Source organism: Melanerpes formicivorus, unplaced genomic scaffold, assembly GCF_026170545.1.
Source record: "Melanerpes formicivorus ecotype bairdi unplaced genomic scaffold, bMelFor1.0.p_v2 SCAF_22, whole genome shotgun sequence".
Lineage (NCBI taxonomy): Eukaryota > Metazoa > Chordata > Aves > Piciformes > Picidae > Melanerpes > Melanerpes formicivorus.
In genome coordinates, this window is record NW_027142374.1 from 7,262,689 (window position 1) to 7,287,448 (window position 24,760).

General features: G+C 47.1%; 1 protein-coding gene across 2 annotated transcripts in view; it reads right to left on the minus strand.

Annotated features, from left to right (window-relative positions):
• LOC137447981 (serine/threonine-protein kinase PAK 3) overlaps window positions 1–24,760 on the minus strand; it is a 90,592-nt gene that overhangs the window by 52,393 nt on the left and 13,439 nt on the right. Inside the window, exon 1 of one of the 2 annotated variants that reach the window (XM_068152031.1) lies at window positions 14,586–14,658. The exons of the other annotated variant lie outside the window; for it this stretch is intronic. The gene's annotated coding sequence lies outside the window, so the exon portion shown is untranslated. Of the gene's footprint in view, window positions 1–14,585; window positions 14,659–24,760 lie in introns of those variants that run through there. 2 annotated transcript variants of the gene reach the window in all.

A 24,760-nucleotide genomic window follows, 5' to 3' on the forward strand; every position in this document is an offset into this window, starting at 1 on the left:
ATTCTTTCTTCCATCAAGGATTTTACAAAGGAGATAACAGCATCTACCAATGAAACAGAAAGGCTTCACATACTCTTTAGCAAAGAAAATCTCAGTCTCCACTCAGAATAAAATGCCAGCCTGTTCAGAAAACACTACCTAACTTCATTACACAGTGCATTTGCTCCTCATGCAGGGCCTCCACCTGAACCTGTAACATTCCTGTATTTATTCCCTGGATTTCCCTGACACAAGGTTCCCAGGCTGAGCAGCTTATCTATAAAGCTCTTGCTAACCCTGATCAAAACTTCATTAATTTGCTTTCAAAGAATATGGGACTCAGTAATACAGCAGAGAAATTGCTGCCTGTTTGAGATGCATGTAGAAGGCAGTGCTCAGCTCCCATGAGAATCCAGCTCTGGTTGCACATCTCACCATCCCTGTGGAGAGCAAGGAGTTCCTTAGATTTATCAAGCACATATTCCTCACATCACCTTTGGGGCTTGGCCAAAATTAACATCATCAATATCAAGAATCCACCTATATACCCAAGAGTTTCTACAGCCCATTCAGGTCCTGGCCTTTTCACAGAGATCACCACAGTAGGGGTTAAACACTGGTTCTGGTGCAACAGAAAAATTGGGAGCTGATTGAAGGATCTGGGACTGCATTCCTGTAATTGTGAAACAGGATTCATACCAGATAACACAAATCTCTGATGACTTGTGAGTTGAAGACGGAAGCTTCTCTGCCCCTTTGCCTTTGACTAGTTCCACTGACTCCTATGACAGAGCTGTTTGAGGAAGCATAAACTCAGTCCAACCCTAATTTGCCTTTTGATCCCACACACATTTACATATAGCCAGTATGACCAGCCACCAAGGCAGATTCTGGGCAAGTTTTCTGTGCTTGTACCATTCCCAGCTCCACAAAGCTTCACAATAGTTAAAAGCCATGGACTTAATCAGAAGGTGAGTGTCCAGTGTTACTGACAGAACTCAGTCATGATTGCCCAGGTAGATCTTTGTACTCTTTTAGCAATTACCACCAGCACTAATATAACTTTGATTGCCACAAATTGTGAGTGTCTTGATCTGATTTACAACCAGGAGCATTATATCATAAAGTGCAACATATGATCCTAGTCTGACAAGCTGATACTGCAAACTGAGTATGTAAAGATGAATCACTTCCTAAGCCTTTGCAGGATGCTTGTTTGCCCTCAAATAAAGAAGCTTCCCTTCTTCTAAAGGATGGCTGGATAGCAGAACCCTGCATTCTTTTCCTTGTCTATAAGGAATCACCTCCAGGGTAGAAAGCTCTTTTCTGAGTGACTGGCCTATAGCTGCAGCTGTCTGCAAAGTGCCTGCCCCAAGACTTCTGAGAAATGGAATCTTGTGAGAGGAAAGGGACTTTGAAAGGGAACTACTGAAAGAATGAACATGTACTGGAAAACAGCAGAAATCTTAAGACCATGTTCCTATAGAAAATGCTATTTAGGTGTCACATTAAGATGAGAACTGACACAGTTATTAAAACACAGCTATATTATAAACCTCAGTTCTGTAAATCAAATGAAAACTTGAGACCAGACCATGTAACTGGAGGCAGAAGTTGGCCAAAGGCCATGATATTTCAAAAGAACTGTCTTCTGGGATGACAGGTGAGTTGTGAACCCCAGTGAGAGAGTTAATACAGACTAAGCAAAGAGTACTGACAGGTTATGTTTTGCTGAAAGTAATCCCACCACTGAGGTCTGACACAGGTTTGAAAATCCATTCAGACGCAAGAAGGCTGGCTGCAAAACAATCCAACATGTGGCAAAAACACACACCCTCTAGAGATTAAGACTTATATGGGATACTACCTGGAGTTTGTTTGTTTTCTGCTGATCTCTCAATCCTAACCTGTTTATATTTCCAGGAACCAAAGCTAAAAGGTAGTTACAAGACTTTTCCAACATCACAGGAAAACTGGCTTTTCACAAACTAGCAGGCCAGAGTTGCAATTGCTCACTTGTTTCACTGGAGCCATAAAATATCACTTGTGTTGAATGGGTGCAGGGAGAGGTGTCAAGTTTCAAGTATTGCCCAAATTAAACAAGAGCATCATTTGTTGGTAACTTCTTCACAGTTAAATGGATTGAAATAGGCAACTTGCTTGAGTTGAGGGATATTAGCTTTCTGGAACATGAACAGCACAAGCCCAATGCAGTACTAATTCAGGCCTGAGATTCTGACAAGAACATAGAAATTCAGCTCCACAGGCTGTGGGATCTTGGGTACCAAAAATTCCATTCATTACAGTGTCTCAGGCAAAGCACAGGGAAGAGAAAGCCCAGAGAGAAGTCTCTAAGATGTGGTTCCAGCATCCACAGCTGGCCTAAATTTTACTCCACATCAGGAAGCAGCTCCTTTCTCACAGATGGCTGCTGTTAGTGAGCACTGACACCCACCACAGAGCAAGTGGGCATACAATATTAATAGCAGCAATGAGAAAATTATGAGCCCACGTCAAAGCACTGAGGGTTGGTTTCATGACATTTGGCTTTAAAACTGAGTGCAAAGGGAAAGGTATTACACTCAGCTACGCATGTTTAGAGGACTTTTATTTTAAGAAGTCATTCTGCAGTTTTCAAACACACACATATGCAGAATGACCCCTTAAGGACAGGGAAAAGCTGCTGTCAGCTATAACTCAGCAAATCACAAGTTACACTAAGAAATAAAATAAAACATAAAATGAAAAAAAATCGATGTTGCTCTGAAATGTAGCCTGGTAAAAATCAAAGCTATCATAACTAATGGCTGGGAAGTTCTGCTGTGATCATATTGTTCCAACAACAGTCATCCCCTTGGAATCCAACTCCCAAGTTACTGCTGGAATTAAACAGAAGCAAACCAAAAATGCAAATGAAGTAGTACAAAGTTATTTGCTAGAGTTTTTCTCATAAAACACGGCGGTAAAAGAGCACAATGAATTAATCTGATTTAGATATCCCCCTTCTTCCATTAACACACTCAGATACTGGACCAAACTACATCAAGCCTATTCTCATCCACAGAGGCAGCACAACTGAAACATGGAGGGAAATGCTGTCCACAATGCAATTTCTATGAATAGACTCTTGGATTTGGGGATAGAATAAATTATGGACAAGTATTAGGAATACAAATATTATCATGAGGATACAGTTGCCGTTACTAGTGCCCCTTGTGACAAGAACAGGGACTGCTCAGTCACAGCTAAGTCTCCACGGATGAGCACAGCCCAATCTGCTTGCCCTCCAAGCAACTTGATGCACATGTCTGTTTTGATAGCTGTAAAGACATGTGAGCACAGAACTGTGCCCACACCAGCGTGCCCTGCAAAGCGTCCATCACAGTCCTGTCCTGCTGACAGCCACGGGAGTCTAGCACTTCCAGCCTGGAGGGCACGTGCTCTATCACTGCAACGCTCTGAGCAGCTATCAAGTATGGCATGACAGTAACAGTGAAGTCTTCACGTGATTCTAGATGTGTTTCTTCAATAGGTTTGCCACTTTAACATCCACCCACAGTGAGGGCCTGACATCTTTTTAAGTAGTTTCTTGAGACACCACAACCTGATGACTCAACTTAGTTATTTGTCTTAATCTGCAACAGACCTCAGAACTGCACAGTAAAACACGACAGGCTATTTCCTCTCAGAGCAGGTGAAAGATGGAATCAACCACTAATACATCTGCTCTACTTTCTCTGCTCTGTTAGCTAGTTCCATTTTGAATCGAAGCATGCTTCTCTGCTACTTATTCTTTGGGCAAAAGAGAGAGGCTCAAAGCCAAGCCTATCTTACACATGTGCAGCCTCCCTGACTTCACCGGCACTCAGACCAGACAGTTTGAAATTACATCACTGGCATCTTGATGCAGCTTAGATGGCATCACCTCGGGTTACATAGGAATACAGGACTGGAGGGACCTGCCAGGTTACCAAATACAGTCCCTGATGTCCAGGCAACCACATCACCTAATCCCTTTATAAATGAATCAAAATAGTTATGAACCATATTTCATCAGGCACTCCCCAGGCTGCCACGAACCACATAATGCGGTGTGAACTGACTTAAGAAACAGCACACAGACACATGCAAGGCTCATTAGAAACCACCCTGAGCAGGAAGGTAACTTAGTCTAATGGACAGGCAACAGGACAGGCAGCAAGATAGCTCTGTCTTGCTGCAGGTTCACATGCTGACCCCTTCCACCCACAGAAGCATTGCTGCATCCCTCAGATTCCTCTGGGGTGAAACAAAGAGAATAATGTTGTCCTTCCTTTATAGATTATTTTAGCTCTACAAAGAGAGGGATAAAAGAAGTAACTATTTTTCAATCCACACAAACTCCCTAGCAGGTTTTTAAAGCCAATTTTAAAGCTCTCCTTTACAATTCAGTTTGTGGATAATTTGCTAGCTGCACCTCCATAAAGTTTAACCTGTCAGAGTCTGGCAAAGGTGTAATTTCATCCCTAGGCTCTTTTGACTTGAGACTTTGTAGCTTCCCTTTATGGATAAAGTATCAAAGCAATAGTTCTGTGAGACAACGGCCCTTTGCATCTCACAACCCATGCATTATTCTCTCTAAACATAGTTTAGAAGGCCAGAATCAAAACTTCTTCTCTCCTCTCTCTCATGTCTGCTCCCCCCATGCACACTTTTAAGAAAGAACAAACACAGATAAGAGCAGTAGACAGAGGATGGTTTATCCTATCGGCAGAGGATTACTGCATCATGATGTAATGACCTTGTTCAGAAAAGAAAAAGGTTACTTACATGACAGCAGGAGTTGCAGAAATATCAGCTCCTTTCCAGAACAGGACAGAACAATGTCCATTTAAAGATATGCTGAAGAAAACGTAAAACACTTGTCCAGTGAACTGGAGAGAGAAAGAGCAAACTTGAGCCCAACTGGCCTGATACAGTCTCTCTCCAGATACACATTACACATTGAACCAAACAAGCAGGAATACATTCAGCTAAATAGACAAGGAAAGGAAGATGCCCTTCTACTTGCTAAGTGCTCGCAAACATCCAAGAGTCCCCTCCACCCCCTACAAATGTACAGGACAAAAATGGGCACTTGGGGTTTAACTTTCAGGTGCAAGGTGCTACAGAGACAAACATTATATTTGCCCCCCGTGGAAACCTTACATTTGTACTTTGTTCCCCACAGAACTAGTGGAGGTAGGAAAGCCATATGATGCCTGTAAATGAAGCAATTCCATGAAAGAACAACTTGTTTTCTCTGTTCAGACAGCATTCAGTGAAGCCTTGGCCATGACTGTAACTCCAAAGTCAAGTTAATCACATTTATGATCGCAGGGTCTTCAAAGGGACTTGTTTCTTATGAACTTTCAAATGCTACAAAAGTAATAGGTATGGTATTTACTATTTAAAACACTGAAAAGGAGCACTGATGTAACTGTCCCAGTACAGCAAGCTTATTTCACTGCTCACATTTATCTCACACCACTGTTATTCTGCTAAAGTGAAGCCAATGTTATTGAAGCCAACATTTACCAACAGATACTACAGCTGTATAAGTAATATACTGCTTCCATGTAAAACTAGGCTTCCAACAGGAAATAAAAAGCATGTGGCAAATCTTGACCTGCCAGGGGCAACTGCTACATGTCCTGTTTCCAGGACAAGAAAGCCCTCCAGTTATCCCAGATACTTCCAGTGGTGAATACTGAGCTTGTCTGGTAAGTTTTCCGAGCCCAGTGGAAATCCTACAGCAGACACAGAAAGCTCTGAGTCTGAATTGGCACCAGATGCTTTAAAAAACAAGTGAATTTCATTTTGTTACAGGAATATGAGAAGGCCAATACGCTTTATTTGTCAGCATGGGAACAGTCACTCATCTCAGAACTTGAATAGTCTGTTGAAGTTGTTATAAAAATGAAACTCTTCCAAGGAAACCCTGCACTAGCAATAGCGTAAGCTGTGTGCCAGCTTACCGTGCCCTCTACATTTGTATGCAACAAGAAATTGATTTTCTATAGCAGATGAACACCAACAACAGCCTTCAGACCACAGTATGGAATATAATTTGCAGCAAATTCCACCCTCTCAAGAAGAGGCCTACAGTATCTCCCTACCAGCTCAAAGACTCCATATAAAGGCCAACTCCACACCATGTGTCTGCTGCAGCCTTCCTTCTCCATTAATCAAAAAGAAGTGTATTAGCCATACATCGAAACTGCATTGCAGCTCAAGCTGCCAATTACTTATGGCAGAAAGAGCGGCTGATTCATTTGAGCGTACGTGGGCCTTGGCTGGAGTTTTCCCAAAATGCTGTAAGGAAAGAAGAAAACCTCCCCGAACCTCCCCCTCATTCCCACTGCATCCTCCCCCCAACTCACAGTTAAGAGGCCTGTGCTTGCAAAAACAGTATTTCCTGGAGGGTTCTTTCTCCACATCACTCCTTTTCCAAATTCAGACAAAACACAGAGCAACTCAAAATACGTTTTCACATGATATATATGCCCACAAGGGCACCCTTCCCAAACATGCAGGAGCAAAATGCAATGCAAAGTGTCTAAAAAGCCTTCAAATCCCCAGTCCCCAGGGAGCTCCACATCTTCCATGACAAATCCTGCTGTGGTATGTGGTCACCTGTGTGATGTGTAACGGCTACCTCACAACACTCAGCTCAGCAACCAACCTGCAGCAGGGACTGGGTAAAGAGGTCTTGTCTTTAGGCTCCAAACAGTCACAAAATAGAACTATTGTGCTATGCACAAGCACATCCTAAATCCAGATCTTTTCACAAGCTCCTTGCATTGGATACAATTAGCACTTAATATCTCTTAAGCAGCAATTCTTCATCCAACGTGTCCCTCCTTCAGTGTCTCTTTCCAATAAGCAGCCTCAGGCTGCCAGGGCTCTTCTCTCCCTACTACTGCCAGACTGAAGCACCACAGACCTACTGTGGAAAAGGACACATGAAGTAAAGTTCCACTGTAAATTGTCCTCACCAGTCACTGCAGACCCAAATTCTATCATTTAGGTACCTACTGGCCTAGGTTTGCAGGGTCCCTGGCCACACCAACATCAGTGTTACCCACACTGAATTCAGGAAACAGAAATTCAACCATGTTTACTTCTAACTGGCATCTTCCATTGCTCTGCCAGCACCCTACTGATGACCTTGGACATCTGACGCCATCCTTATGTTTTCAGCATGTCTGACACAAGTCAACCCCGGCACCCAGCTCCCCAGAGTAGTCAGCCTCTGCCTTTCTAAACATCTCTGCTTTTTCTCCAGGCCTGACTTTCAACCATTTATTGTAAACCTTTAAAACAGTTTTCAGAGAAAAATATGCTTTGAGAACCTTGGAGTGCAGAGAAAGCCTTGAAGCATGCACCTGCTCATTGCTTTCTGGCATCAACATTCACAATCCAAATAAGCAACATTGGGAGGGAGCCTGAGGCCAGCCAGACCTGCCCTCTCTGTGCCACAGGAGACTGGTGGTCAGAAATAGGAAGGTCCCCAGATCACAATGTAGCATCTCATTAACACTGCAGGACTGAGCAGTGCAAAGCATCTTTTGCCCAATGAACCCAGCAAAAAAAGGCACCAGTCTAAGGAGAGCTTAGGCTTTAGAGGCTGTTGGGAATATTTGGGCAAAGAGAGGAAAAAGTTTTGCTCTTAAAAGGGGGTTGTGGGTTGATTTTGAGATGATGTTTACTGGACTGCTTCCTGGGGTACATACACAGCTATAACTCCCAATAAATATTTTCTGTCCTGGCACAAAAGCAATTATACCCAGGATAACCACTCCAGTAGATGTGCTCCTCAAACACAGATCACACACACTGAGCTGTACCCATGAGGCCAGGCTCTGTCATTCTGCTGGGATCAGCAATGAAAACACCATGAAACACAGATCAACCGAAATACTCAAAAATGGGGTAGATGATTCTATCTACAGGCCTGGAAACTTCACCCACATGCTGTCGCTGGCTAAGTAAGACGACAGAGATCTTACCTTAACTGGAAAACTGTCTCATACCCAGACTCATGCTGCTTTTCCTTACCACATTAACAAGACTGGCATTGACCAGTGTCCAGAGTACACTACAGACCACAGAAGCCAGGGCACCTCCTGAGGAACTAGTCACTCAGAAGCTCACGGGTGTTGCATTATGGATCGCAGGTGCAGGAAGTCTGCTCAAAGTATATGCTTTGGAGACATTTTACTTGAAAACAATGCAATGGTTCCAGGAGTTCCAGAGTTTTGATATCATTACAGCTGTTAAAAAGAAAGGTTCAGGGCACAACCTCTGTGCATGAACTGTCAATATACTACAGAAAAGAATAAGAAGCCACTCTCAACTTACTCTTTCTAAAGTGCTTAGTACTACTCATCAAAGTTACTAGAAAGAATTATGAATTCCCTTAGTGCAAGCAGAAGTAGAGAGAGAGAACAAAAGCATGGAGAGAAGGTGTGGTGCAGGATGTGGGGCATCTGTCTCCACAGATTGCCACTATACATACTTTCAAATATTACCCCACCTCTTCTAGTATACACATCCAATGAAGTGCATGATGCCTCCTCAAAAAAGGCAGAAAATTCTGTCTGCTTTTGTCATTTCTCTTGATAGAAATTTCCACTCTTCCCAACTTGAGCTCTCAGAGCCTCTGAATGAGGAGAGTCATAGCACAGCACAGTTAATAGAGACCAAATCTGTAGGTAATAAATAACCAGGATGCCAGCCTGAGCTGGCTAGGCTCACTAAAAAGATCAAACAAGGATTTCAGCATCTCTTTTCTGGGGCAGGCAGGCATCGTTTCACTTGTTGAAATATTCATGCCCTGATAGGAACTGCTGCATCAATGTCTGTCCCCAGTACAAACAAACCTGAGCTCAAAGCATGACAATCTGTGTGGTGCAGAATGGGATTGCAATTAAAGGCGTTTTCCAAGTCTCCATTTCTGCGTGCACACATTTGATGGCTTTCCTGGTGATACTTCAAGAGCACCCCAAATCCGAGTCCACCATCTTCTGCCTGTGAAGGCAGAAGACACTAAACCCAGTTTTAGTTAATGCCAAGGATTTTAAATGTGTAGCTCCTGTTCTTCCTTCTCAGGTTTACCATGCACCAGCACCCCCATGTTTCATGTAGGGAGCGGCTGGGTGAACCTGATAAATATGAGCTGGCATCTGGACACTGCAGGTCAGATCAAAATTCTCTGCAGGGAAGAGCCTGGAAAATTTCTGATCTGGAGGACTGTCTGCTTCATAATAGGGAATAGAGAAGGAGAAGAGAGGAAATGGAAAACATTACACCTTTCGGTCCCTATAAGAGACACACGAAAGTACTTCCCAGTGCCCTTCCCAAATAAAGCAAACAGCAATTTATTTTTGCCAGCAAAGGGACAGGAACAGGGGGGGCTGCTGCCCCTTCAACTGCACTATCTGGATCAATGAGCACGCTCAGGTGACATGACAGGAAAATGTTTTAGTACTCCCTTAGTCATGTGCAGCCAGCTGTGCATACACCCTGCAAAGCAATGGTGGGCCTGCTAAGGTGCCAGAGCAATTTCAACACTTGAGCATTAGAAAGAAAATGAGAAAGGTCTGTCTCTGGAGTCTGTACTGCCACGTTGAAATGGCAGTTTGTTCCAGGCTTACAGGGGATCGAAGGCTGGCCAAAAACGACACTGCAGTACATTGTCTTGTGGGAAAGGAAAGCACATGTGTGCACAGCAAGCTGGATCAAAGCTCAGCTATCACTGGTACATGTGCAAGGCGTCACTTTCAGAAGGGCTTGTATCACAATCTTTGTTTCCATTTCTCTGAGAAAGCACACTTTTGCCTTAGAATTATGAAGAAACATGTAACACTTTCCCAAGGATTCCCTGAACACGTGTTCTGGGATCGAAACTGCCTTAATTTGCTTCTGATGGCAATGAAAAAATACACAAGACCTGAGCAGACAGAGGAAAGGAGGTGTAGCCAACATACTCTGCCCTTTTGCGTCTTGGCAAGCCTTATACAGTACCGTACTGAAGTGTCTTGCACCTATACTGCTCAGAGAGCCCCAAACCCAGTGCTGTCACATGGAAACAGTGCAAATTACTCCAACTGTGTCACTGACAACAGACTCCAGGGCAGAGAAATGCTTTTTCTGGATCAGTCAAGCATCTGTCAATATACTACCAGATAAACAACTGATAATAAAAAAGTAGCATTGGGAAATTAACCCACTGAATATATAACAACATTGTTTTACCCTTGAATACTTAATGCACACAGTTGTGATGGTAAGTCATTAGAGCAAGACAAACCAACAGGTAACACCTGCTCATGCTAAGCAACATTTATGGCAGATCTTAGGTGAGCAGGACATGCCCCTGTTTTAAGAGGGACATGATTTGGAAGTCTGCCTCTAGAAAAGAAGATATGAGACTGGACATCAGAGTACCCAGAGGTGCACCAAGCCCAGAGCTCCAAGAACCAGACTTGCAGGTATGGCTGGTGGTGTAAGCTAAGAAAAGCTTCCCAGCCCAGGAGCCAGAAGACCTAGAAACTTGCAGGCCTGCCTGTCCCTGGCCCAGGGCTTCCTGGGGTCAAGAGCTCCAGCAGCTGGGGCCATGAGACCACATCAGTAAGATCACAAGCTTCTTGGATGACAGTCAGTCAGAATGACTGGGTGGATGTCACGCTGCTTTCCCAGAGCAAGGGATACCCACTCGCCATGTCCCACATTGCTTGACTTAGGAGGCAAAGGCTACACTGCAGCCCAATCACCTGTCCCAGGAAATCCAGCAGGCCAGCTCATAAACAGGGCACTGTCAGAGCTAAGTTGCATCCATCCAATTAAAGATGCAAAATGAAAAGTCCAATGTCTATCCCAAACGAAGCACATTCTACATTTGCTGTCAGCTGCAGACGCTGACATTCACCTGGAAAGGATCTCCAAAAGCCCAAGCACTGAGACAAGCCACTAACAAACCACAGATACTTTTGTCCTGTTTTTTCATTACAGAATTACCAGTAGGAGCAGGAGACACACCAGCAACAGGAGTTCTGAGACAAGACATTCACATCAGCATCTCCACCTGTGCTGACCCAGGCCGTTGAGACCTAGCAATTTCCACCCAGCCTAATATTGTTTCTCAAGGATGAGGCAAATCAAAGTAAACAGAAGATACATAAGTTCAACTACGTGTGTCTGAAAGGTAAAAAGCAAAATAGGAAATGGTAGCTAAACACAAAACAGAACTGGTGAGTAGAAAGGAGGTGAAAGTTTATTCATGTTTCTTTCTCTCCCACCCACTCACTCTGTTCCCCCTGCCCATTAAGTTCTTGGAAGAAAAGCTTCAAGCACCTTCTGCCAGAGCTAAGGCAGGTAATGAAAGAGGAAGATCACAGTGGGCTCCTGTCTGTCCACTGTACAACACAGCAAGGAACAGAAATTAGTACTTGAACCAGCTAGGCACAAACTGACAGCAGCATTAATGTCCCAGTCACAGCGAGTCCAACCGGAGCAGAAACCAAATCTGGCAATGTGTCTCCTGTGACCAGTTCTGTGCAGACATGACTAAAATGAAGGAGAAGTTGAAGGCAGATCTAAAAGGCCCCCAGCTTCCAGGTTGTTTTTGATCCCAGAACACTGAATCCACAAAGTTTTATAAAACAAAGGAGAAAATTTCCAGGCAGAGGGAACAGGGCTGAAGTGGGACTTAACACCACAAGCCAGTTCTCCCGTAGGAGCAAATGCTGCCAAGCCAGGAGATGGCTAACACAGGAGCTGCATTTGTTATGGTAAACAATATGTTGCAGAGCTGAATTTGTCTCACCTATCCCTGTAACTGTATGCACAAAAGTTGCAACAAAATATGGGGCGTAGAGGAAGACAACCTCTTGTGCCAAGTTTTGTTTTTCCAGACCTTGGGAGCTGGCTCAGGACACAGAATAATTTGGACTCCAACTTCCACACACTTTTAAATACAGAGTTTTGGTCAGATCCTTACAGAGAAAATACCCAGTGAATTCTTTTCACTGTACCTGAAAAGTAAAACACTTGCCAACTTCTGCAATACCCCCCTACACAGTCTCATTGGGCTTGTTTGTTTAAAGGGCAAAAAGCCCCTGTCAGATACTCTACAAGAAGCTGACAAGCTTGTGCTAAAGCCCTGAGGTGAACAAGGTCCAAGCAGCGGGCCTATGACAACCAAAGCAGCTCACCCTGGGTATTGCTTCCTGCAGCACTGCTGCCACAGCTGCCTCCCAAACTGTTGCTGCTGCAAGTGGTGGCCTATAAGGCTGGAAACTTAATCCTGTAACAGGATCACCCGGCTCGCAGGAGCTACTATGACTTACTTTTAGTTATCCAGAGTCACCCAGTGAAGAAATGCCATCCATGCAGGTCTCAGTTCAGAGCACAAACTCCTCTGCAGCACAGAGGCAGCTGCCTGGAGCCCTCCACCCATGAAACCAGCCACCCCACAAACCCAGTCCCCTATACTGTGCCTGCCACCAGCTCCTCTGCCCAGTCTCACACTGCAGGAGGGCAGCTCCACCCAATGCAGCCACAAGCCCTGCTGTCCCTTGCCAGCCCTGTGCTAACCACAGAAAACCCAGGCTCAGGGCAATCCTTCCTCTCCACACACACAACCTGTCAAGGCAGCCTTCACTTCCTGGCCTTGAAGAGCCCATCAGCCCACGTCCCACGCCTAAAATGAATTACCCTCGATTCCTGATTTATTTTCCACTCACACTATTGGGTAACCTGTGACTAAACACCTTTCCTTGATGCATGTGATTCCTCTGCAGGCATATGCCTCAGAGATGGGGCAAAAGTGTTCAAGAATCCCCAGTGCCACTTCTGCATGGATGGCCTGCTCCCAGCCAGCAGGACCCACCAGCTCCTGCTTGGGGGACATTGTGGTCCCCTCCACCATACCCTCCTACTGCAAGCTACTCCAGGCAGTTGTGCTGGTCAAGGCTACATTCCCACCCCTACTGTGGGACCCTGGCCGGCCCCGGTGTCCCCCAGGGGCTTTGGAACAGGGATCTCCCCACCACGCTGTTCCTGCCCCTCACAGCTGTCCCCAGGCCCCCTCCTGACAGCCACAGAGAAGGTGGATGCACACTACAGGAGGAGGCGGGAAGAATAGCTCATCATCCCCTTCAGCTGCAGCATTTCCCTCCCTCTTCCCCTCAGGGAGGCAGGTAGCAGCCTAGCTCCAGTCCTTTGGCCTCCTTGGCTCTCCTGACAGCCCTCCTCCTCCTCCTGACTGGGTGATTCAAGTGGCTCAGCAAAGCCCACTTTGATCTCCAGGCTCCGGGTTCCCTATGCTGAACATCACCGACACTGCCCAGAAGGAAAACAAAAATCTGGCTCCCTTCTCCTGAAACCTCTGCCCAGCATCAAATTTGGGCAGTTGGGGCACCAGGGAGATGAGAGCAAGGAAGCCTTCATGGGCTCCTGCTGAACTCTCCACATAGATATCCAGGCTATTCACTCCTAATGCACATTTTGTCACCCCAGCAAATGGAGCCAGGTGGGGAGAGACATGATCCCGACTTTGAGAGACAAGATCCAACCCCTTTGGGGTTGCAAGTCCAGAAATAGCCCTGCTCTTCCCAGCCCAGGTCCACCACCTCTGTCAGATGTTGTTCACTCTGAAGCCACAGCTTTTCCTGCCTGAATTTCCTCAACTGTCTACATTAAACACACCACTGTATTTAAAGGAGGGATCATTTCTGGTACTGGTGCAAACTGGATCTGAAAACTGCCTGACCGACCAAAATGGGGGCACTCGTGCCCAGAACATCCTCCATCAGATGAGGGACCCTGAAGCAGCCAGACATAATGCTGGAGCACTTCCTCGCCTGGCTGGTGTACAAGTCTGGGACAAAGGGACAAGCCAGCACAGGGACCAGCTTCACTGTAGCATCAGGCACCACCGTGCATGTGCTGGGGAGAGACGATCCTTTCCTCATCAGATTTTGGGAAGAACTTGGCCGGCATACTTAAAGAGGTCAGTGGGATTGATGCGTGTTGCCCATAAAAAGTGTTTAAAAAAAAAAAACAAAACAAAACAAAACCATAAAAAAACCAAAACCAGAAACGTGGGAGTTATTTATAGCCGGGGATCACTTGCTCATCTGCTGCCGCACAGCCCAGGCTGCATTGTTGGGAGATGGGGAGCACCACGGCAGCCTCTATGGCCGGTGCCGGCGCTGACATAACTTCAGAGCCGGCAGAGACTCTGCGGCTGGCGGCCACGCCGGGGGCTCCCTCCCGCAGGACACCCTCTCTCCATTTACAGACGACGCAGAGGCTGCTCGGTAACACAGGTGTCACCGCCGGCGGATGAAACCCACAGCCGCAGACGACTCCTGCACCGGAGCAGCCCGGCCCTCCCTGCAGTCGCACACCCTGCTCGGCTCCTCGAGCCCGACGAAAGGCCCCCCGCCTCCCCCACCGGGAGGAGACGGGGAGCTGCACACATAGCCACGGTCACCGCATTCCGCAGACGGCTGCGGCGGGCGGAATCTCCGTAGGCCGCTGGCAGCCCGCCGCGAGGCCGTGCCGGCGGACGGCCTTACCTGGAGCTGCCGCTGTCATGCTGCACCGGCCGTCCCCCGCCGCGGCCCCGCGCCGCCGCCGCCGCCGAGGGCCCCCCCCGGGCGCAGCCCATCTGCCGCGCGCCCGGCCCCACCGCGCCGCCGCCGCCGCACGCCAATCGCCGCGCGCGCCGCCGGGACGCGCCGCCGCGCCCCGAGCCCGTGTCGTCACCCGCCGCCCGCCATTGGCTGCGCCCGCACGGCTGCGGCGGGCCCTCGAGGCGCGGGGGCAAATCTTGTGCTGTAAGGCGGCTGCGTGGGGCGAGCGCGACGCGGGGGCGTGGGGGGTCCCGCCTGCACGTCCGACACCCCCAGCTGCCAGGGTCCCCCCCGCCACCTCCGGCTGCTGGGCCGTGGCAGAGGTGTGCGGGCACCTGGGAGGCGGGCACCAGCATCCGCCTGCTACCTCCCGAAGGCCATCAGATTGTTTCTTGGTCCTCGTCCGCGGGGAGCAGGAAATGCACCGTGAAATGTCGGGTTCTCCCGAATGACGTGTGCCCTGTGACAGCCTGTGGGCTTCTCCTGTCAGCGTCCCAACGTGGGAGAAGCCACCAGGCGCAAGATTTGAGCAACCAGCTGCAGCTACTACTGTGACACAGTGGACACTTCCCTGCAAAAAACCACAATTGCACCAGAAGAAAAAATCTTCACAGCATGTGTTTTTCCCTTCTTTCACTTAGAATATGGCTTCCCCAAGCAGAGCGTGGCCCTGCTCCTGCCGGGACCTTTAAAGATCATCTAGTCCAACCCTGCTGCAGTGAGCATCTTCAGCTACAGCAGGTTGCTCAGAGGCTCTGAGCCCCAGACAACCTGACCTGGAATAGACAACCTCTCTGGCAACCCGGGCCTGTGTCTCACCACTCTCAGCATAAAAAAAATGAAAATAAAATTCTTAGTTAGATCTGGCCTAAATCTCCTCTTTTAGTTTAAAACCATCACCCCACATCCTATCTCAGCAGTTCCTGCTAAGAAGACTGGTCCCATCTTTCTTATTGGCCTTCTTTAAAGAATACTCAGGTATTGAAGGGCTGCAGCAAGGTCTCCCTGTTCTCCCTGAAAAGTCGAAACAGATCCTGTTGTGAGGAGGATGACCTCGCATTTACAGTATTTAAACCCCCCCCCCCCAACAATCCACAGATAAATGTGATTGATTTTACAACCTCCCAGCAGAGCCCCAGTGCCTGTGGCCCTGGGGGAGGAGCAGGAGCCTTGCTCTGAGCTCAGCCCCTCGCCCGGGCTGTGACTGGTCCTGGGGCCGGCAGACAGCTCTGCCAGCCATTCTCCTGCCCATGTGCCACCAGCTGTTACATCCCAAGATGGGGACATCTTTGACCTTCCTTTTGTTTTTTCCTGAGAGGCACAAGATAGTATGTTTCATAAAGTGCTATCCAGCAGCTATAGGCAAGAAATGAACACTCCTGCAGGCTGCTATTGCCAAAGGTAAGGGAGGTCATGTAATTACCCAAGAGAAGACAGCAAACCCTCTCAGCCCCACCACACAGCATGTGATCTTCTCTGACCATGAGTGGTCACACTGCCATCTTACAGCTCATTCAAAGGACAGGTTCTCCAGACGCAAAAGCACACTGAGTCACCCAGTCAAGACCAACATGATGAGCAGCCCCTACTGAATCACTGCTGTCCCTTCCTGCTGTACATTAAGGTCTCACCAAGGTTTGCTTCTCTAGTATGACTCAAATCTATCATTTAGCTAGCTGGCTCTGCAGTGATCACAGTTAAGCTGTGGAGTACGCTGTCACTGCTGTTTCCATCCCTGTAGAGAAATATCGCTGTGGACAGACGACTCTCAGGATCCTCCAAGGTGAGGCCACTGTCCCTTGAGAGTGGAAGAAGAGGTACTTTTGCTGCTTGTAGTGTCCACCCTGGTGACAGCATGGTGTGCATCCATGGGGCTGGGGACAAGCCAAAGGGGCAACCCCTATGGAGGACATGCACCCCTGTTGATCCCAAATGGGGTAGTTTACAGAGGGCTTAAGGATTTGGCCCAGCTTTTCCCCTTTCAAAGTCTGTGCAAATATATAGGGAGGATATCCCCCACCTACAGTTATGATGGGAACGCAGCTGAAGAAGCTGTCAGAGGTCCCCACAGGCTCACCTAGCCCTGCAGGGCTGTACCCTGCAAACCACCCTGGCCCCTGAAAACTGCTCTTCATAAACAGCCCAAAGAGTTGGAAAAGACTGAGCAGGTAGTGGACATGCAGTATCCAGCCATCTCCAGCCACAGAAGGGTTGGTTATTGACCAGTCCCATATGCAGCATGAGGTGTGTGCCCTGCTCTTGGGCTTCTGAAGAAGGAAAAGTTGCAGACAGCACAAGTCAGACAATTTCAGATGTTAGGATTGAATCTGTGGGTCACTTTCATTCATTTTAAAAAGTCCAACTAAAACATAGTTTTTGCATAAACTACTAGCACTATACTAGCACTCCTATATGCACTGTAAGAAAACTGCAGACACCCTGAGACACCAAGCCTGCTGCCTTGGCTTCTGTCTAACTTTGCCAAAGGCTGAGCGAGAGCAGGTGAGGAGTTTCAGCTTCCTTTCCCCTGTGAAAGAGCAGAAACTTGACTCCATGACTGCACGCAGTGAAAAAGCAAGATAGATCCCTTACTCTCAGCCTAGTCCAAAGTTATGACTCTCTAGGGAACTCAGGAAACCTTGCAAACATTGACTGTGCCTGGTGAAGTTTTTCTTCAGAATCACAGCAGGAGGTTTAAAAGTCTGTACCTTCTGGGTTGGCCTTTGGAGACCACAAAGCCCCTGAATCTCTGTTATTTCAGCCTTCCTGGGCTCTCCAGCTACCTTTAAGCTGATGGATGGAAGATGCCCCATGCCTGTCCCATGCCTTCCTGGGAAAGGACACAGAGAGAGGAAGCAAAGGCAATGTCCAGAAAGGGGAAATTATCCAAACCACAGCACTTTCTTGGCCTTTATCCCAGCCATACTTGAGGCTGACTCTGTCAGAGCTGGAGGGCTCCTCCTCACACTGTGAGCAGCCAGGTGTGCAGGCAATGGGCACACTGCTTAGAGAGGATAAAAGCCAAGTGACTGTATGGCCAGAGCACCCACATAGTCCTGAGGCACAAGGATCAGTAGTAGCACAAGCTGGACTAGCCCCATGGGGCAGTAGCCTGGGTCAGGCTGGGCTGGGCCAGACCTGCAGAGTCTTGCTGAGCCGAGCCTGACCTGACCCAGATGTGGACAGGGTGCTGGCTTTGTCTTCATAGGGCCTGGGAAAGCAAGGCAGTCCCTGCTGGATGTCAGTCCTGTGTGACTATCACATGGGTGCCAAAGCTAGTTGGAAATGCTTCGAGAATCTGCACACCCACAGGGTTTGGCCTCCAAAGTCGCAGGGCATGCCTGAACCCTGTTTCTTCCGGAGCCAGCTAGGTCTCCAAACAAGGGTCTCATCCTGCAAAAGCCACCTCAGAAGCTGCCCTAATTTGAGCCCTAATGCCCAATGCTTTAAGAGTTGAAAAAGCAGGTAGAGGGACCTGGCTGGATCAGGTCCATCACCAGCTCAAACAACTTTTCTTTATGTGCTAAAAAAGGCAGGGCTGTCTGTATCAGTGCCATCCATGCTGGAATGCCTCTCTGCCAGGCTGTGCACAAGCTCCCAAGCCCCTCTATTGGCCATCTCCAGCCAAGAGTGGCCAGGGACAACTCCTTCCTGAAGATGCAGCCTCATGGAAATAAAGGGCCAGGCAGCCAAGGCAGCAAATCAAGAGAAAGAAGTCTTAGCTATGAGCAACACATAGCCTTTGTTCCTTCAAAAGATGCCTGAGGACTTCAGAAGCCAAAAGCCATGTGACCTCACCACTTAGATCTATGATTAGTTAAGACTCTCCCAAACTGATTGCAGTGCTGCAGACTCACCCTGACTGAAACTACCAGCACCTTTCCCTGTAGCAGAGGGGTGTGCAAGGCTAAACATCTCAGTAAGAGAGGCAAAACATTTCGCTTCAGGACATGACTTAGTAGTCATGCTAATACTGGGTTGACAGTTGGACTTCCTGATCTGAAAGGTCTTTCCCAACTTTAATGATTCTTTGATTCTATGATTTTCAGAAACCAAATGTACAGTTAGCCAGGAAGTTTAAAAAGGAAAAGTCCTTCTCAAGCAAAAACAATCCCTTCAAAGAGCTGCCTTGATCCTGCTTTCTTGGGAAGTGTGCTCAAGCAGGGCAGGAATTCAGGAAAGCTCTGCAGCTGCACATCTGCAGGATGCCTTGGCCAATCCTATGCCATATTGATCATTAAGCAGCCATTAAGGTTACTTAATGGGGTACACAGTTCCAGAGGTGGCTCAGTTATACCTTAGTGGGGGCATGAGGCCACTGAACAAACCCCTCTGTGCTTCAGGAGGGCAGGAAGATGGACACATTCTCCATATGGACAGAGCTGGTTCTGCTGCATTTTTCACACCTTGCTGGCAAATATGACACAGTCTGAGCAATATGGCATGGCTGGTAATTGGAGATCAGGAGATTTTAAGGGGACCAGGGGCTAAGGACTCTATTAATCTCCCACAGGTAGTGGTAGCTTCCAGAGAGCTTGTCCTGAGGATAAAATTAACACTAACAACTAACTCCCATCCCCCTTAACAAAATCCCAGTAAGAAGCAACCTATTCTGCTTCCTAAGGGTTCTGTGGTGTTACACCACCCTGCAGCTTTCTGCCTGTGCTGGACCTCCAAGGCCATCATGGCTCCTGTGACCAAGGCTGTCTCAGGCTAGGGGCTTGGGGGGCCCCTCCCCCAGCCATGCTCAGCCCAGGCAAGCTCCAGAGTGGGCTGAACTGGTAGTGCAGCAGGACTGCCTTAGCTGATTTGGGGATTACCAGGGGAAAAGCAACACAGAGGGACACTGAAAGCTAACAGTTACATTTTGGGGCTCATGATGTCATGGTTTCCCAGCACCCCAGTGATTGGCTGCGGGTGAGCATCTCCTGGGAGCTGGGCCTGGTTATTTGCCTGAGGTTCAGACCTTTCCCAGCAGCTCTGAATCAGGCAGGTTGTCTTGACAACCTGGATAGTGGCAGCTCCTGATAACCATGTAATGAGGTTGTCACAAAAAGGAACCCCTCCAAGAGTGAGGTTTAGGGATCATTAATGTTTCTGAGGGAGCATGAGAGCAGAAGAACTAAGGGGACCATCTGGCGATTCTGGAGCATGTCGACAGCCTCCCTCAGAAAGGAGCTTCATTAGACAGGAACCACCTACTGACACGTAGCGATGGGAACCAGGCAGGCTGCCTGCCAGCAGCAAGGGGGTCTCAACTGCTCAGCTGTGGGATCTGGTACCTGCAGAGACCCAGGCAAGGATGGAGCAAGGAGGACACAAGAGTGGTCCTGAGGAATGACTCAAATAGTGAAGGTGAACAGGGCAGTAACAGCCTGGGAGAAGTGATACAGTGAGGCTGGCACACAGAGGCCTTCCCACCATGCCACTGGTTTCACATGCTATCTTTTACAGATAAGTCACTGAATCACTCTGTGTCTTAGTATCCCACATTTGCAGGTGCCTTCCCATCACCATGTCACAGGGAACTGGGAAGTACACCTACTGCAAACCTTGCGCAGGGCAGGGACTAGAAGCAATTGCAGCTCATTCCAAGAGAATTCCTGCATGACTGTGCTGTCCTGAGGATCCTCTCAGCTCAGGTGCCAAGAATGACACAGCAGGACACAGATGTCCCCTTGTCACTAGTGAAGACTGAGCCTGGGGGATCATCGAACACAGTGTCTTCCCCCAAGATCTACACATACACTGTCCTCTGACCCCAGGAAACTTTGTGTCCTTTACCGTGTCCTTTTGAAGCACGGGGTTCATCCTGTTCTCAACAAACTATCTACCACTGGCTGCAACAATAGCAGATTTGGGTGCTGCAGTCTGAAACCTTCATGGATGGTGAATCTCAGATAGCAAACTACCAATCCTTGAGAGCAGGTCCCTGGAGAGGAATGGCCACATTCATGTGAAGGAACACACTTCTGGAAAAAGCTTCTCTGCAGAACAATGAAGTCTGAATCATTCCTAAGAGGAGATGAAAATTACGTCCACAGATAACTCTTTATCTGACAGCAGTAACTGACAGAACATTTCTTTTATGTCATCTTCATCTGTTTTAAAAATACCTACTGTAAACACTTGCTTAACTCAGTATAAGACTTCATTAATAAAATCCTCATCCTGAAGGCAGCTGTACTTTTATTTTAGTTTATATTTTTACCCAAATCACATTTTACCTACTCAAATTAATGTTTACACTGTGGGTTTAACTGAGATGTAACAAGAATATTAACACATGACAATTAAATTCCTATCAACTTCTAAAGACTCCATTTCACAGATATATTTCTTAATATACCACTGCTACACCTCATTAAAATGTTGTTGAATCTTCACAACTATTATAAACAATCAAGTGGGATATAATCCACCTCCAGGAACTGGTAAAGCTGAATGTAGTGCTCTCCTACTATGGGGATATATGTGGTGTAAAATTCAAAGCTAAGACAGAGATACAGTTGATTACATACAACAGAAACACTCTCAGATTAATATTAGGCAGTGGATTCACAAATCCTTCCTCTCTCAGGAAGGAACAAAGGGACAGGAATGTCTGCCAGGAGATCCCTATCCCGGAATAGGGTTTTGCAAGAGGGCAACAATTCAAGCAGATACTGCTTAAGCCTGTGCTCTGAACCCTACCCCAGCTGTAATTAGCCATTCTTCCCCACAAGAGGACATCCAGCCCAACAGCACTACTCCTCCAGTTTAGGTAAGAGGGGGAACTGAGGCAAAGTGGCAGCTGTGCACTAACCTCCCACATATCCCCAGCGTTACTCCCAGGCTGTTGGTTTGGGATTTTCTTCTCTGTAAACTGCAATTTAAATCACCTTCCAACAGGAGTAGCAGGACTAACAGCTTAAACATAAGGAGCCCAACCTAAACACAGCCTGTAAACAGAACACACCAGAGTTTCCTGCAGAAACAGGAACACAACTGAGTTTTTCAGGAGACCCCTGCAAAGTCCAGTCCTGTCTGGTTTGCATTTAAACATCTCCTATCCTCCTTCATCACATCTGACCAAACACAAGCAAAGATGACCCACCAGCCTGATGGATTTTATCTGCTGAAGATGTTGAACTCAGTCTGCTCTCAGGCCTGAGAAAACCAAGATTTATCCTGTGTACCTAAACAGCACAGAAAGGTTTCCATCCCTTTCTGGTGTCAGAGAACAAGACTGTGAGAGGCAGTGATTGCCCCAGACCTAGGGGAGTGTGGGCAAGCTGCTATGGCCTAGCACAAACAGCAGATTTACTGGTAAGTGACCATGCACAACACCCTGCACTGTATCTCAGCAGAGGAGAGAAATTACTTCTCATTTAGGAACAGCTACACCAAGCTATGCTGCTGTATGCTTTAAGGGCACATTCTGACAGTAAAACCACCACAGCAAGATGGGCAAATGCAGCAAATTTATCTTCTCAAAAAACAGTTGTCATTCAACACTTATTCCTCACTGGCACAGCCACAAATCACTGTGCCTCAGTTTCCAATCTGTAGGGTCTAGAGCTAGGTCTAGGTGTCTAGGTGAGACATACAAAAACCATTCTCCAAGATGTTTATCTTTTTGTAAAAAGCATTTGCCAACACATTAGATTTTTACAAAAGTCATTCTCCACTTTTTTCCCCAGGATCTGGGGTTTTAATTTACATTCACCTCTATGTAATCATTAAGACTAATTACTGCAGCACTGAGGCAACGTGAAGCAGCCCTGCCTGCACAGTCCTCTGCTTTTGACACCTGAGCTCAGCTCTGTGCTGAGGACACATCACAGAATCAGAGAATAGTCTGGGTTGGAAGGGACCTCCAAAGGTCATCTAGTCCAACTCCCTCAGGTGCAGTAAGAAGGGGCATCCTCAACATGTCAGCAAGGCGACCTGAGCTCCCACCTCCACGTACATATTTGAAGTGGGTAAACCACTGCTGGTACCTGACATTTTAACGTTTTAGAGATGCTGAATAGGGAGGCTAATACATAATATGTGACTGTTCACAGCATCTCAGCATCCCAGACCAAACCACATGAAGATAATATCCAAATGCTCCCAACCTGAGTTATGAACATGAACTGATTAAAGCCAATAAGGCTGTTAGAAAATGAAATGGCACTAACAGCTTTTAAACTGAAGCCACTGTTGGATGCCTGTCTCTTGGTCAGACATGTTTACAATAAAAAAAATTTCCTCTCTAGCTCTTCCCCACTCAATGCAGTTGTTCTTTGGGAACAGAACAGGCTAAGACCTTTCAGACCTCTTTTTTGCACTCCCATCACCAGAGGGTTTCAGGTTGGGGGTGATTCTGAACTGAAGATACAGAAGATGAGTGCTGTCTGATGTGGAAGAGAAGCAATGCTGAGCAGCTGCCAGGAAAACTTTGCCATCCCTCATCTCCAGCTACCTTCAGAGTATTCTGGAGAAAGGAGGAAAGCTTGATGCCACTGAAGTCCAGAATTTTCCTATTGCCCTAAGACAGGCTCCACGAGGGCAGGGAGGGAGATAACCTGTTGGAGCAGCAATGCACTGCAAAACAGGTTGAAGATACAAGTTCACATCCTGAAGAAGACTCTCTATCCTCTCTATCTTGTTTTCACCCCTCTGAACTGTTATCATTCCTTTAGTATAACAGCTGCCAGAAGCTATGACAAAGGCATCACCCAAGGGTGTGAGAACAGCAAATCTATCAGGGGGTCCCCAAATTTGTATCCATGCAAACAACTTTGGCAGCTTGGACATCCTCATATGATGACCCAGTCACACAGCCTCCACGTCTGGGTTGACTTACCTCTGTTTGGCCTACAGCACAGAAAAAATCATAATGGTTTGCATCCAATGGAGCTCCTAAACCCTCAGCTATGGTATCACAGGGGAGGGTCTGAATTAGTTCTTCAAACAGATGGGACAGCTGTGACTGCTTTCATCTTTAGTGGTTCCTTCCCCTGTCCCCACAGATGAAAGCAGATCTTTATTTCTCTTCATTCATTTCTCTCTTGAAGTGGATCCCTCCAAAAATGTTGTGGATCTAAGAATTAACCTCATACTAGATCAGTATGAACTTTGATTTCACAGGTACAGCAACTCCAGTGATGTCATGGGTGAATATGAACAAAGGTGCTATGGATGGCACGCACACAGCACTGCATGATGGCTTGTGAGTACTAGAATGCTGGGTTACCCATATGTTGCAATGCAGAGGTACTGTAGGCATCAGGATAACATCAGCCCAGAGGGCATGGAGAAGAAAAAGGCCTTTATGCGGTTCCCATTCCATGAAGGAAGACTCCATTGCCTGGTGAATATCTCATGACAGTTAGATGTTACTACCATGCTGGCTCAAAGCAGTGTCATTCCAGGAGCTGGAAGGCTAGAGACAAGGGTTGTCTGTGATCTCACAGCATTTCCATACCAGCCTGCTAGACTGAAACCTTATAATGAGAAAAATTGTGATACAGAATGTGTCTCTTGACCAGAAAATAACCTTCCCAAACTTACCAGGGCTGTGACCCGGAAAGTTAAAATGCAAGAAACTCTCTGGCTGCTGACCAGGGAAAGTATTTGATACTGGGTTAAAGAATCAACAGGTCTCAGCAATAGCAGATAGGCATCAACTGCACCAGCTGGAAAAGTGCCTCTTTTCTCTTTAGTGTGCCTAATACCAGTGAAAGCAGCAGGACTGAGACTGTCTTTGTGATACAACAGTTGAAGAAAAAGATTCCTCCAAAACCTGATTTAGTGAGGCACTTCACATATGATTTCAGGAAGCAGTTCAGAGGAAGGACTCAAGGACTTACCTCTGTGAGACTGACCACATCATGATAGTAAATGGAGACCATGCCAGAAACAAATATACATGTAGAGAGGCACTACTAGATCTTAAAATACAACCTTGCCTCTAACGCATCCTCAGTGCAATTCCTTCTTTAGAGAACACCTCCTTCTTCTCTTTTCCTTGCCTATGAACCCTCCCCGCATCTCCCTTCCCTTTCTCCCTTGTAACTGTACACACTTGTAGCTCACTATACACCAGGACACAGCCAGTAAAATACGACAGCTTTTAGAAGTGCTCCTGA